Below are 12,401 nucleotides of genomic sequence, written 5' to 3'. Positions count from 1 at the left end.
GAATTAGCAGCAGCTAGCCTTCCAAGATGGGCTCAGCCAAGCACTGCAAGTTCATTCATTTTTGACATCTGCTTATGTAACATAACTCTTCCCCTTTGCAATGCTTGATTCAATATGTTAATGCCAAAATCTGAGAGAAAAGTCCCAAGCCAGACCTTGTCTGTTTAGCACTTCCATATGCAGCCCACCCCGTGGGACTGTCTCTGCTGTTTCCCCTCATGTATGGGTATGGAACCGGAGTGATGGTGTGTGCATGTATGTGGTCGGAGTACGTCACCCTCAGGGCAGAAGTTTACCTGTTTGGGTTAGAATTAGCAGTTTTTGGAACAGACAGAGAGAGAGAGAGAGAGAGAGAGAGAGGAGAGAGACTGAGAGAGAGTCTGCGAGACTGCTTGCCAATAACTGTATTTTTACACTGGTTCTTCAGCCCAGGTTCTTCTGCCTGGCTGAGAAGGTGGCTTAGCAGTGAGCCCTGTCGCTATCTCACTTGCTTTGCCCTTCCCAGCAGGTCTTCTTAGCCATGTTCCTTTCAGCTGCTGATGGTGGTCTCCTTCCACTGCAGCTCAGAGATGCCTGTAGACCTAGCTCATAGCAGAACACAACCGTTTACCAAGACTGTTGCATAATTACAAAGATCACTGCATACTTCAAAGTTGTCCCTGGGAAGTTGTGGAGCTGAACACATTTTTCACACTCTGAAGCAGCACATATCTGAAGAGGAAGTAATCTAGCTACATCCCCCAGCATTGTGTAATTCAGTATAGCTGCTTCTACTTACTCTTTGTGTTTGTGTCATATCTGGGTAGGTAGAGATGCCTGAATGACTACCAGAACAAGAATATTTGGAACCAATATGAAGTTTATGCTCAGCCCCATTGTTTATCTAGAGGCCTTTTGGACTATACCATCCTAGAGTTTGGATTCTAAAACATGAATATTCCTTAATGCAGGCAGCATCTGCTGAAGCCTCCCATCTTCTTAGTGAGGACTTTCTACCCTGCTCCACCCAATCTCCCACCTCTTCCTTGCCCATTGCTCTCTTCTGCCCCCATCTCTGTCCTTGATACACAGGCAAATTGAACCACTTTGATCAAAAGAAGAACCTTTATACAAATACTATTTATTTGCCCGACTTAGATTTACAATTTTGAGGCCCTCCTGGTAATATCCACTGCCTTGCATAAGGCATAAACAGCGTCCTATCCTGACCTGCGTTCTGGGTTTAGCTGTAAAATAAGAAACACTGCAGTCCAAGTACTCTGAAGACTTCCTTGCAGCAGTTTTACTGGGCTTGGCTGGGTTTGCTCAAATAATGGCTGGTACCTTGGGATGCTCAGTTCCTCCTATATAGCAACAGAATAAAAAGAGACTGCTTAGAGTTTGGACCATCATAAATTACAGAAGAAGAGGTAGGCCCTCTCTAGGATAAAAAGAGACTGCTTAGAGTTTGGACCAGGGTATTACCAAGCTGACATCATAAATTACAGAAGAAGAGACAGGCCCTCTCTAGACACCCACTGGACAGCTTGCAGTGGGACTCTGGGTCAGGTTATATGTTATGTTTTTAGCATGCATACAAACATGCATGGATGTTAATCTCATGTGCGCATGTCAAGGGCATCATAATTGGCTATGTTTCCATGCTGAACAAATGCATCTAAAACTGGAAGAACAAATGTGTGAGTGGCTAGTTGGTTTAGCCTCTCTCCCTGTATTTCTCTTCTAGCTGGGCCAAGCAGAGGATCTCTTTGTCTGTGACTTTGGCTCAGGCCCAGCTAATGTTCCAAGAGTATACTTATTTCTAGAACAAATAGCCCTGCAGCACTCTTTGCAGTGCATGTCTCAAGCAATGTTACATCTGTAGTAGCACAGAGTGGCTTTTTTTTTTTTGGCTGGGATCTTCGCTTTGATCTCTGCAGTTAAAGAAAGTGAGCCACAAGGGGGTGCTGTGTACCATGGAACCCTTGAAGGTTGGTCTAGTTCAACCTTCCTGGATGAAATAAACAAGAGAATGAGAAACCACCTAACTGGAGTCGAGCACAAATGGGATATAGCTGGCATTTAGAGTGAGCACCTTCTCTTCTCCCGACACCCCCATCCCTTTGGAGAATCAAACCCATAGAGCCTGGAGGTTTTGTGACCTTTCCTTGTTCACATAGTCTGTGGATTCTTGCATCCATTTCTGATGGTCCACATGCAGCTGACACTTGTGCATTTCTCCAAACAGTGGCCCTGCAGAAATTCTGCAGCCAGCTTTTGAAATTTGCTCAATGCATACTGAGCTGTCCTCCAGACATGCATTTGAATATTCACAAGACTCTTTTTTCATCCATATATAATACCTCCCTTCCTTGCAGTGCTATCAGAATTATTTCCATTGACTTGTTACACAATAGTTACAGATAAGACAAGAGGGGGACCTGTAAGGACTCATGGGCTGGGTTGGTGGTGGCATCCCTTGAGTTTGTAAGCTGCTCTGAGTCTCCAAGTGAAGGGCGGGGTAGAAATCCAATCTCCTCGCCCCATATCTCCTCCTCCTCCTCCTCCTCCTGATGGAGGCAGCCACTGCTGTGGTGTTGGGTTGCTATCCAAAATGCTGCCTGAACTCTCTCTCTTTTTGGTGGGGGAATGAGGTCTATGAATGTACTGACATCCATTCTAATATTTTGCGGAGGAGTTAAGCCCCATTTCTTTACAGATGAGATTGTTTTGCAAACCTGGGGCTTTCCCTGGCACTAATAGAACCCTGAATTATAGCCATGGCTGGTCCAGATATGCATATCTTTTAATCTGCATCAGGGCCAACTGTTAAGTATTAGATGTAAAGATTACTGGAATTCCTTTGTAATTTTATACCTTATGTTGCTTCTGAGCAAGAGTTGGTCTGGGACAAGCATTTTGCTACCCACAGTGTTTCACTCAGAGGTCGATTCAGGGGGGATCGCAGGGGATCGCAGTTCCCCCGGGTGAGGTGTGGGGGGCGGGGCACATGATGAAGCCCCACCCCCTGCTTCCGGCCACCCCGCTTCCGGCCCTCATTCAGCCAGGAGGAGGCAGGAGAAGAGGGAGGGTAAGTTGCTTCCTCCCCGCCTCTCCCCACCCCTGCCTGCCTGGGGCCAGGAAGGGCCTTGGTGGGGCTTCCTCGCACTCCCGCCGACCTTGCAGGTCCACTGCCGGGCCTTATGATGTCAGGGGGTGTGGCATATGCTAATGACTTATGCTAATGAGTTCCCCTAGCTCTTTTTCTATGAAACGACCCCTGGTTTCACTGGAACGTCTACATGGACACTGTACCTGCATGTCATTCCCTGCCCCATCCTATTACAGGATTAGTTCCAAACATACTTTTGGCTCATGAAGAAAGTATTACATTGAAACTGGCCTTTGGGATCTGCAAGAGCCTCCTCGTGGAGGAATTTACCTTGCCGACTAGATAAAACTGGAGGGGTCATTTTGGAGAGGAAAGAGAACTTCACAGGCCAGTAGTGCCTTAGGCACTGTGAAGAGGTCAGAAGATGTTGCAGGCCTGCGACTGAAATTAGGGCCACAAAGAGTCTGCGACACACGGCCACCTTGCCTGAAGCAACTTCTTCGTTACTACTGTTGTGCTTGTTGTGGCTGTTCACTGCTTGGAGCAAATAGAACATCCTCCAAGTTGAAACTCGAACTGTGCTTTTTGCTGATAAGCCCATAATGGGAAGGTTGGCGATGAAATGCGGGATTTCAGGTTTTGTTCATGGTGAATGAGTCAGGTGACCCATTTGCACAGAGGGCTGGTTTTGAAGTTTAAAAAAATTCCAAATGCAAGAACACGGCTCTTTCAGCACTCTGGACAGCGGCTTGAAGAAGCAGCTGGGACGATGTGCCGTTCCAGGAAAATGTGCCCTGAAGCACAGGCACTGGAATGGGCTGAAACAGTGGAGCGGCATCTCATGGTGTATGTGTTCTGCCTTCTGAAAAAATCTGCCACAACCCAACCCATTAACCTACTTGGGAACATTTTAAACCATTACACCAATTACTGTAGAGAAAAAGTCACCAAGGATTCTGAGCAGTTTCTGCCTGATGTCTTATGGTGCCAAGAATTCAGAGTCCCATAACTCTTAAAGAAATTAACACCAGCATTTTGCTCACTAAAATCAAAAGGTTATTCCTTTGGAGTAAAAGGATTTCACAGATCCAGTATTCACTGGACTTGTGGATTTGTGCTAATGCAGGACATGATCTACATGTAGGAACAGTATTGTTCTGGGGGGCTCTGCTGCCATGGGATGCTGGAGAAATATTTTCTCTCAGTACTTCAGAGGGGAAATTGGATGAGAATCCCTTGGGGTGATGGCGTTTATGTGTCAGGAATCTAATGAAGTGTGAATTAGAGTGACCCCTAACATGGTGCCTGTAGGTGCCACAGGGCTTACCAATGTGTTTCCTGGTGCCCACTTACTCCTTCCCTACAAAGAATCTCTTATCCAAAGCAAAGACCCAACCCTGGTTTTCCGCCACCTCATTGGAACAGGAAGTGCTTCAGAGGAGCACGGGAGGTATCACCTTTTTGCTTGCAGGAAGCATCCATTTGGAGACAACTGGCTCCATCATAGAAGAATGCCTGGCTTGGAATGTCCCGATATTTTGTTACTGGCCACCTGCATGGCAGCCCTGTTGTGATGGATTCTGCCCTTCATGGGCACTCACTGCTTTTCCTCAAAAATCTCAGAGTGTCACAGGCTTAACTAGGTTGGGAACCCTGAGCTTAGAGAAATGGAAAATCCAGCAATAAGATCATAGGGGTCAATGGCTGAGTTCTTTAGCACAAGGATTGTGGTCTGAAGCAGACTAATGAAACCCCAAATGTGCCTGATGGGTTTTCGCCCATGGATGTATATTTTGCTAACCTCATAAATCATCTGTAGTAATGAAAAGTGGAGAGCATGAGATGAAGCCCAGCAACCTGGAAATATACATTCTCAGATGTCTTGCATGGAAAAGCAAACTAGGAAGTCGGGTGCATTTTTGTACATTCTTCTTTGTCGCTGGACACACAAACCATGGGTCCTGTTTACTTCCTCTGACACTCCACCTACTCCCAAATAATGTCATTGGTTTGATTTCAGCCTCCTGGGGAAATGAAAGGCTATCTTCACTATCATGTCAATGAGTGCTCCCACTTCCCATGAAAAGCCATGTGAATCCTAGAGAGTCACCACAGCACAATGATGACACCTCCGCTTTTTCACCAGAAGTGATGTTGCACATTGGCATGACATCAAGAAGACTGTCCCCAGCACCAAAAACCCCTGGCAGGCTGCCAGCATTGAGTGGCAACCCTACCACCAAAGCCCAAGAGAAATGAGCTGGAAGGCTGTATATTCAATGTGACACACCAGCCTTTCCTACTGCCATTTTTCTTTTGCTTCTTCTAAACTCTAAAAATGCTGTTTGTAGATTTTAAATGAGATCATAAACATTTTGGTCAGATCTCTTATAATTAATCCCTGTTTCACAAGCAAACTGCATGGGTCCATATGAGCCAGGCCACTCTGTATTGGGAAAAGTGGGAAAACTCCCAGTGCAGCTGTCTTGGGAGGGACTTTATTGAGTCAAATATGGCAGCCAGGCTTGAGGAAGGGCAAAGCCCATTCTTGAGTCTTCCAAAAGAAAATGTGTGTGTGTGAATGGCTCACCCAAGAATCCATATCTTTCTATGGTTTTCAGTCTGGAAACAGCTACCTACAGTCATAGAATATATATTATCTAGGAACAAAAAAGGACTGAAAATGCATCCATGGTCTTGATTGCCTCTTCCATACATTTAATAATCAGCCAATAGGGCTTCTAAGCTGGTTCCTCCCAAATGGAAATGGATGGTGCAAAGTGAGAAAGGCTGCCTGAAAATCAAACGGCACTGCCTGCTTTTTCCAGCTGTTTTCAGGTCCTGATCCAAAGAACATGGTAACTCTTAAGCAACAAATGATTTATCTAACACAGAAGATTGGTTGAGTTGGCCTGACAGGTAAGAAGGAGCTTATGCACACCTGTTTGGGCTTTGCACTAGCCCTATTAGCAGATGGCAAGGACTTCTTTTTAGCACATGAAAATAATTGAGAACTATAACCAACAAGCACAGTGTGTCAAAAAACAAGGTGTCCTGTTTACCAGGCACAGAGAGATCCAAGGTGCAGCAGAGGCGGTTTAATTTAATTTAGTACCAGAGTCAATATTGAAGAAAAGCTGATACATTTTTCATCACTGGGCTAATTTTCATTCTCCTTCCCTTGTATCTCAGCCTTACTCCAGTACAGACTCTCAGCTCTTCTATTCAGACAGAAAGGTATGGGACTAGGTAAACCTGAGCTGTCTTTGACCTAGATGACCCAGCCAACCCCATCATCAGATCTTGGAAGCCAAGCAGGGTCAGGTCAGGTCAGTACTTGGAAGGGGGACTACCAAGGAAGTCCAGGGTTGCTACGTAGAGGTAGGCAACAGCAAACAACCACTGTTTGTCTCTTGCCTTGAAAGCCCTGTGAAGTTGCCATAAGTCAATTGTGGCTTGACAGCACTTTCCACCACTCAGACCTGAACTGACTTTGTAGATTGCTCTGGCACCGTGCTTCTAAGCTGGTTGTGGAACTGGTTGAGAAGGAGCTCCTGCTGAAGGCTGAGGCTGCTCCCTGGGAACCTTGTCTGCTGCCTTTCATTTGTATCTTAGCTTTCATTGACTTCTGCAGTGAAACATTGTTGTTATCTCTGTTTTGATTGCTCTGCTGTTTTACATGGGTGGAGAGAGTGGCTTGGATTTGGGTTTTAATTGCTCTTAGTTTTCCTTTTCAGTGCTGTTTTGATATTTTTCTTTTGCATGGCTTTCATTCTGCTCTGCACTTTTTATTTGTTGTGAACCACCTTGAGAATCTTTGGGCTGAGACTGGCAGACATTTAAAAAATAAATAAATAAAATCCACCTACTGCTTCCCACAAATGTTATGCCTTGAGGCATCTCCCAAGATTTAATTGGCTAGTATGTGCAAAACATTCTGAAATCCTTGGATGACAGAGTCCTCTTGTAGCCCAGCAAACGATAGTGAGAGCTAGTCAGTCACGACAGCAGCCATTTGTGGGGGGTGGGGTGGCTGAAAGAATTCTTTAGCCTGAAACCTGACATCATTCTCTCCACCAGCCAACATCAAGGTTGAGTGGCAGCCATGAAGGCAGCAGAAGAGGCTCACGGGGAGACAAGGGAGGGGGTTCTGCACAGTCAGTGGACTCTCCAGGCTTGCAGAAAAAATATTAGTTTGTCATTTTCTTGGTTTCTGTACTGCGTTTCTCCTGAAGGACCTAAAACAGTTTACAAAAATGTCCAAACCAAATTAAACAATATAATTTAAATACTGCAAACAAACAAAACCAAGTACATCCTGGACAGCTATCATAGTCTCCTCTGCTATGAGTCACAAGCTAAGAGTCACGGGCCAAGAACTCTCTGGCTCTTGGTCAAGGGCTTGCACCACTCGTCATGTCCAGTCCTTATATTTGCAGCCAGGCAGGCAACAAAAACACATCTGAGACGTTATGCAGCTGGCAAGATATTTTCCCCAACAATTCCCCTTTGGAATCCCCCCCCCCAACTGTTTGATGAGGACTGAGCACGTTCATTGTCCTCAGAATGTTGAGAGATGTTGAGAGTGATAAAACAACAACACTTCCCCAACAAACAAAGAAACATAAGGGACTTGGGGTAATTAGCCTGTCTAAACCCTGAAGATCTTGTAATATCTTGGAAAGTTAGGTTTTGGTCAGAGAGGGAAGGAATTTCCCATTATTTACCCCTTCCTACAGCTCATCATATCCCCACAAAATATCAAAATTGATTTTTAAATAAACCAGTCAGTTGTCTGGCAGGAAATATCGGTGCAAGTGGAATTGTTACTAAAAGCTGCAGATGTGTGTCACTGGTGTGCATGTGTTGCACTTTCTCTCCTGTTGCCTCCCATTTTAACGAAAAGTGATGCAATTAACACACAGAATGTTCATTAGCTGCCTGTTCATTATACTACCCTGGGTAATTTGAGGTGCTTGAAAGCACCTTGATGGCCAGTCTCTTCCTGACAACTCCTCTGATGGTCGTGTTTCAGTAACTTGATGGTACATCTGCTTTGTAACTCACAGTCTAGAAGAGGTCAAATGTTGCCAGTTCTACATCTCAGTCACTGCTCAACAGAACAGGTCCCTGGTTGTCCTGATAGTAGTCCTTCAGTATAAGGACAGATCTAGAACCTAGTAGGAACTCTAATGATTTGGAGGTATTTCAACAAGTTCTTATTTTTTTTTTAGGAATATGCTCCTCAGATTCTCTCCCCCCCCCCCCCCCCCGATACTTTATTGTCTTTGCTCCTTTTTCACCTGGTTTGGGCAAGAATTCTACTTTTAAAAAGAAACCTTCTTGCCTTCTATGGTTTCCTTGACTTTGCTCATTAAGCATGCTTGTATCTTCTTAGACTTAGTATTTTTCTTGGTCTGAGGCGAACTCACTCATCCTGAACTTCAATACAACTTCAAAGTATTCTGAAGGGATTTGACCCTCTTTACTTTCCCTTTCCACTTCCTTTAAACCAATCCTCTTGTTTTTGAGAGGCTTCCTCTTCTGAAATCAAACATTGTGGTCCTGTTGGTCTTTTGGGGTGACCTTCTGTTGACATAAATGCTGAATTTAACAGCACTGTGATCACTGTTCCCAATTGGTTCAACCACACTTACATCTCATGCCAGGTCATGAGCACTACGGAGGACCAAGTCCAGGGGCACTTTCTCTCCAATGGGTCCCATGACCAACTGCACCAAGGCAGTTTCAGAAGGCAGCCGTGCAGGTCTGCCGTAGAACAGCTAGAACAGAATCCAACAGTACCTTAGAGAGACCAACAAGATTGTGCTTTGAGTCACGATCATTTACAGAGTCTAGAAATGTTGGCAGCATTTCACACCTGGAGAGGAGTACTTCTCAGCTGATTTGTTCAGTCTGTCTGCCACATTTAATGTGGTGCAACATACCATTTCATTGAATCCTTTCGAGTGTTTGATATTGCCCTGGGTTGGTTTTGACCTTTTCTATCAGATTAAGGGCAGAGAATTTCCATCACAGATGTTGATTCAATGCCTTGGGAGTTATCTTCTGGAGTCCCCTAAGGTTCAACACTTTCCCCTGTACTTTTTAATATTTATATGAGACCATTATACATGAGATGATTAAAGGTTTTAGACTTGGCTGCCATCAATATGCTGAGCTGATGACACACAGCTATATATCTCTTTGTCAGAACTTCCAGATGCTGCATTGTCTGTGCTTCGAAGCCTTGGTCAAGCGGACGAGGGTGGAACAAGTTAAAATTTAATCCAGACAAGATAGAGGTGATGAGAAAGGAGACAATCTTGAGGGGTTAGCTCTATGGAGATATATCAAATGCAGTGGCTGAACTTTTGACTGCTACTGGACAGTGTTCACATATAACACCAATTTTTCAATAGTTGCATTGGTTGCCAATTTGTTTCAGGCATAATTTAAATAGTTGATTTTGACTTTCAAGACCCTTCAGACTTCAAGGACTGCCTCTTCCTACACAAATCAGTTCACCAAATTAGATTGGCCCAACATCTCCTCTTGAAGGTGCCTTCCATTAAGCCTTTGTTAGAACTATGGACTTCTCTGTGGTAGCACCTACCCTTGGGAACAGTCTGTCAGAGGAGGTGTAAAAGATTTCCTTTCTTAGATGGGTCTTACAAACTGGGTAAAGCTGCTCTGGCTCGGTTTATGAAGGTTTCTTGAGGGTAGTTTGTGCTTTGGGTATTTTAAACCTTGGTTACATTTGGTTGTGGTATTGGTTTTAGTTGTTGTTGAGCTTGTGATGATTTGTTGGAAGTTGCTTTGAGCAAATAAATAATTTTCTTTTGTGTATTGGGTTAGATCCAGCCAGCTGTTTTTGGGTTCTATCTTGATCAATCAACCTTCCTATTACAGCCCCCATCCCACAGCCACAGGCAGTGTGGAGTAGTGTTTAGAGTTTCAGACTAGGATCTGGGAGACCCAGGGTCAGATCCCCACTCTGCAATGGAAAATTCCTGGGTGACTTTGGGCCAGTCACACAATCCCTGCCTAAATGACCTCATAGGGTTGTTGTGAGGACCAAATGGAGGAGAGGAGAATGATGTAAGCCACTTTCGAGTCCCAACTGGGGAGAAAAGCAAAATACAAGTGAAGATAAAAATGGCTTTTGTTCCTACAGGTCCCATATTCTCCAGCATAGTCATGTTGCTGGCCAAAGAGGACTGTCTCTTCCCCTTTTCCCCAGTGGGATAGCTGGTTGGGTCCAACCCAGTTTTCCGTCCTTTTGACTATAGTGCTGTCATGTCTGTCCAAAAGCCAAATTTGAATGGAAAGCAATCTCAGCTCAGCAAGTCATCTCTGAAGATTTGGTTCCAGCCATGTGTCTATGAGAAAGAATGTTTCCAAAATGAGTCCCATAGCTCCCAGCAGACCAGTGGCACGGCTCAGCCATGATAGCCCGATTACTCAGTGCTGGACTTAGTGGTTCCTTTGCATTCACCATCTGACTATTAACTGCTGGGCTTGTGAGTCAAAGACAGGAGGAGGCCCAGATGAGCAGAAATACCTCTGACCACCTAAAATTAGAGTGGCCCCACCCCCACTCAGGTCCCCTTCTTCCCTAAATCCATTCTGCACCTGTAAACTTCCAATTTTAAGGGAATGCATGTTTTTTTTTGCCCAGACTTCATTCATTTGCTTCAGAACCTTTGTTGGGTTGAAAGCTCGCAGGAGTTGGTGAGGAGAAGTCATTTGCCATCTTAGGAGATATGTGGCTTGCCATGAATTTTGTGTGTCATACCTAATGATCTGTGGGCTTGTTAGTTAATTCCCTTAGCACTATGTAATGCATGTCAACCAGACCTGATAGATGTTCCAGTTTCCCTGATATTCCCACTCCTGGTTTAAAAAATATATATCAGTAATTATGTGTTACCAGCATCCTGGTTACTTCTGAGCCTGCTCTACAGTTTTAGTTCTTGGAGAAAGTGATCTTTTTAGAAGCAATGCAAGAACTCAGCAGTTTGAATGGATTTTCCAACCTGTTTTAACATGTGCTGGAGCTGTTTTCGATTCCCTTTGCTTTCTTGTTATAGATTGGGGGAGGGGGGGCGGGCGGTAGTCAAATTCAGATTTGGGTCATTTGTTACTTTAAAAAATGAGTCACATACTCTAACATCATAATTAAAGCTAGCTGCATAATTTCAGTCATTTCTATCAGTTTTAAGGGGAGACACATTCTGAATGTAACCTGTTCTCATCTGAGGTGAAATTCTCAGAAACTGCACCCATCCCTAAAGGGATCTTCCCTTCCAAATTTCAGACAGATGGGAGAAAGTGCCCACATCCTAGAGGGAATTAAAGGGGGCACAAGGAGGCATGCATTGGCACGTGAGTGAGCCTTGCCCTCCTTTCCCAAGATTCTCAAGGATGGGTGGGGTCTATTTCCTTGCCCCACACCAAGGGCGTAGACTTTCCAATTTCCCGGGGGGGGGGGCTGGGGCTAGGCCAGAGGCATTGCCAAGGCAGCAGGAGGCAAGAAGCCTGGGTGAGCTGGGCTCCTCCATGCCTGGCAGAAGAGGAGGTGCAGAGGCGAGAGGTGGGCAAGCAGAAGAATCGGCTTCCCGCAGTTCGGCCCCATTATATCTTATGGGCCATTGAAGTCAATGGCGAAAACATAGGGTATATTCTGGGGGCTGGAGGAGAGGGGGTTTGAGGGAAAGGCTCCAAAATCGCAGGGTAGCTGCTGGAGCCTCTCCCCAAGATACCCGCCATGTTTCAGGAACATTGAACCAGGGGGTCTAATTCTACGGGGCCCCAAACAGGTTGCCCCCATCCTTTCCATTGTTTTCTATGGTGGTTACTTTTTCCCCACCATACAGAACAATGGAGGGGATGGGGCAACCTTTTTGGGGGCCTGTAGAATTGGATCCCCTGGTCCAATGTTCTTCAAATTTGGTTGGTATCTTGGGGAGAGGCTTCAGCAGCTACCCTGTGAGTTTGGAGCCTCTCCCTTAATCTCCAGCTGAGGAGACCCAGCTGAGCTCTGAGCAGGAGCAGGAGACAGAGGGGTGAGTGGTTTTTTACTTGCTTTCAGCTGAGAGGATTCAGCTGAGAGGATTCAGCTGAGGATATTGGTGGGAGAACTGGTCTGGGAGTGTGGGGAAGCGCTTGGAGTTGTTGCAGATTCCTGGCCGCTTGAGAGAGGGAGAGGAAAGGGCATTGTTTGACTGTGATTGACAGCAATTGAGAGGAATAGGAAGGGGCATTGTTAGGAAGGGGATTGAGTGCCTGGGTGCATTTGAATAGCTGC

Source organism: Gekko japonicus, unplaced genomic scaffold (genome assembly GCF_001447785.1).
Source record: "Gekko japonicus isolate JY-2015 unplaced genomic scaffold, Gekko_japonicus_V1.1 scaffold19, whole genome shotgun sequence".
NCBI lineage: Eukaryota > Metazoa > Chordata > Lepidosauria > Squamata > Gekkonidae > Gekko > Gekko japonicus.
This window is presented reverse-complemented; position numbering follows the sequence as displayed.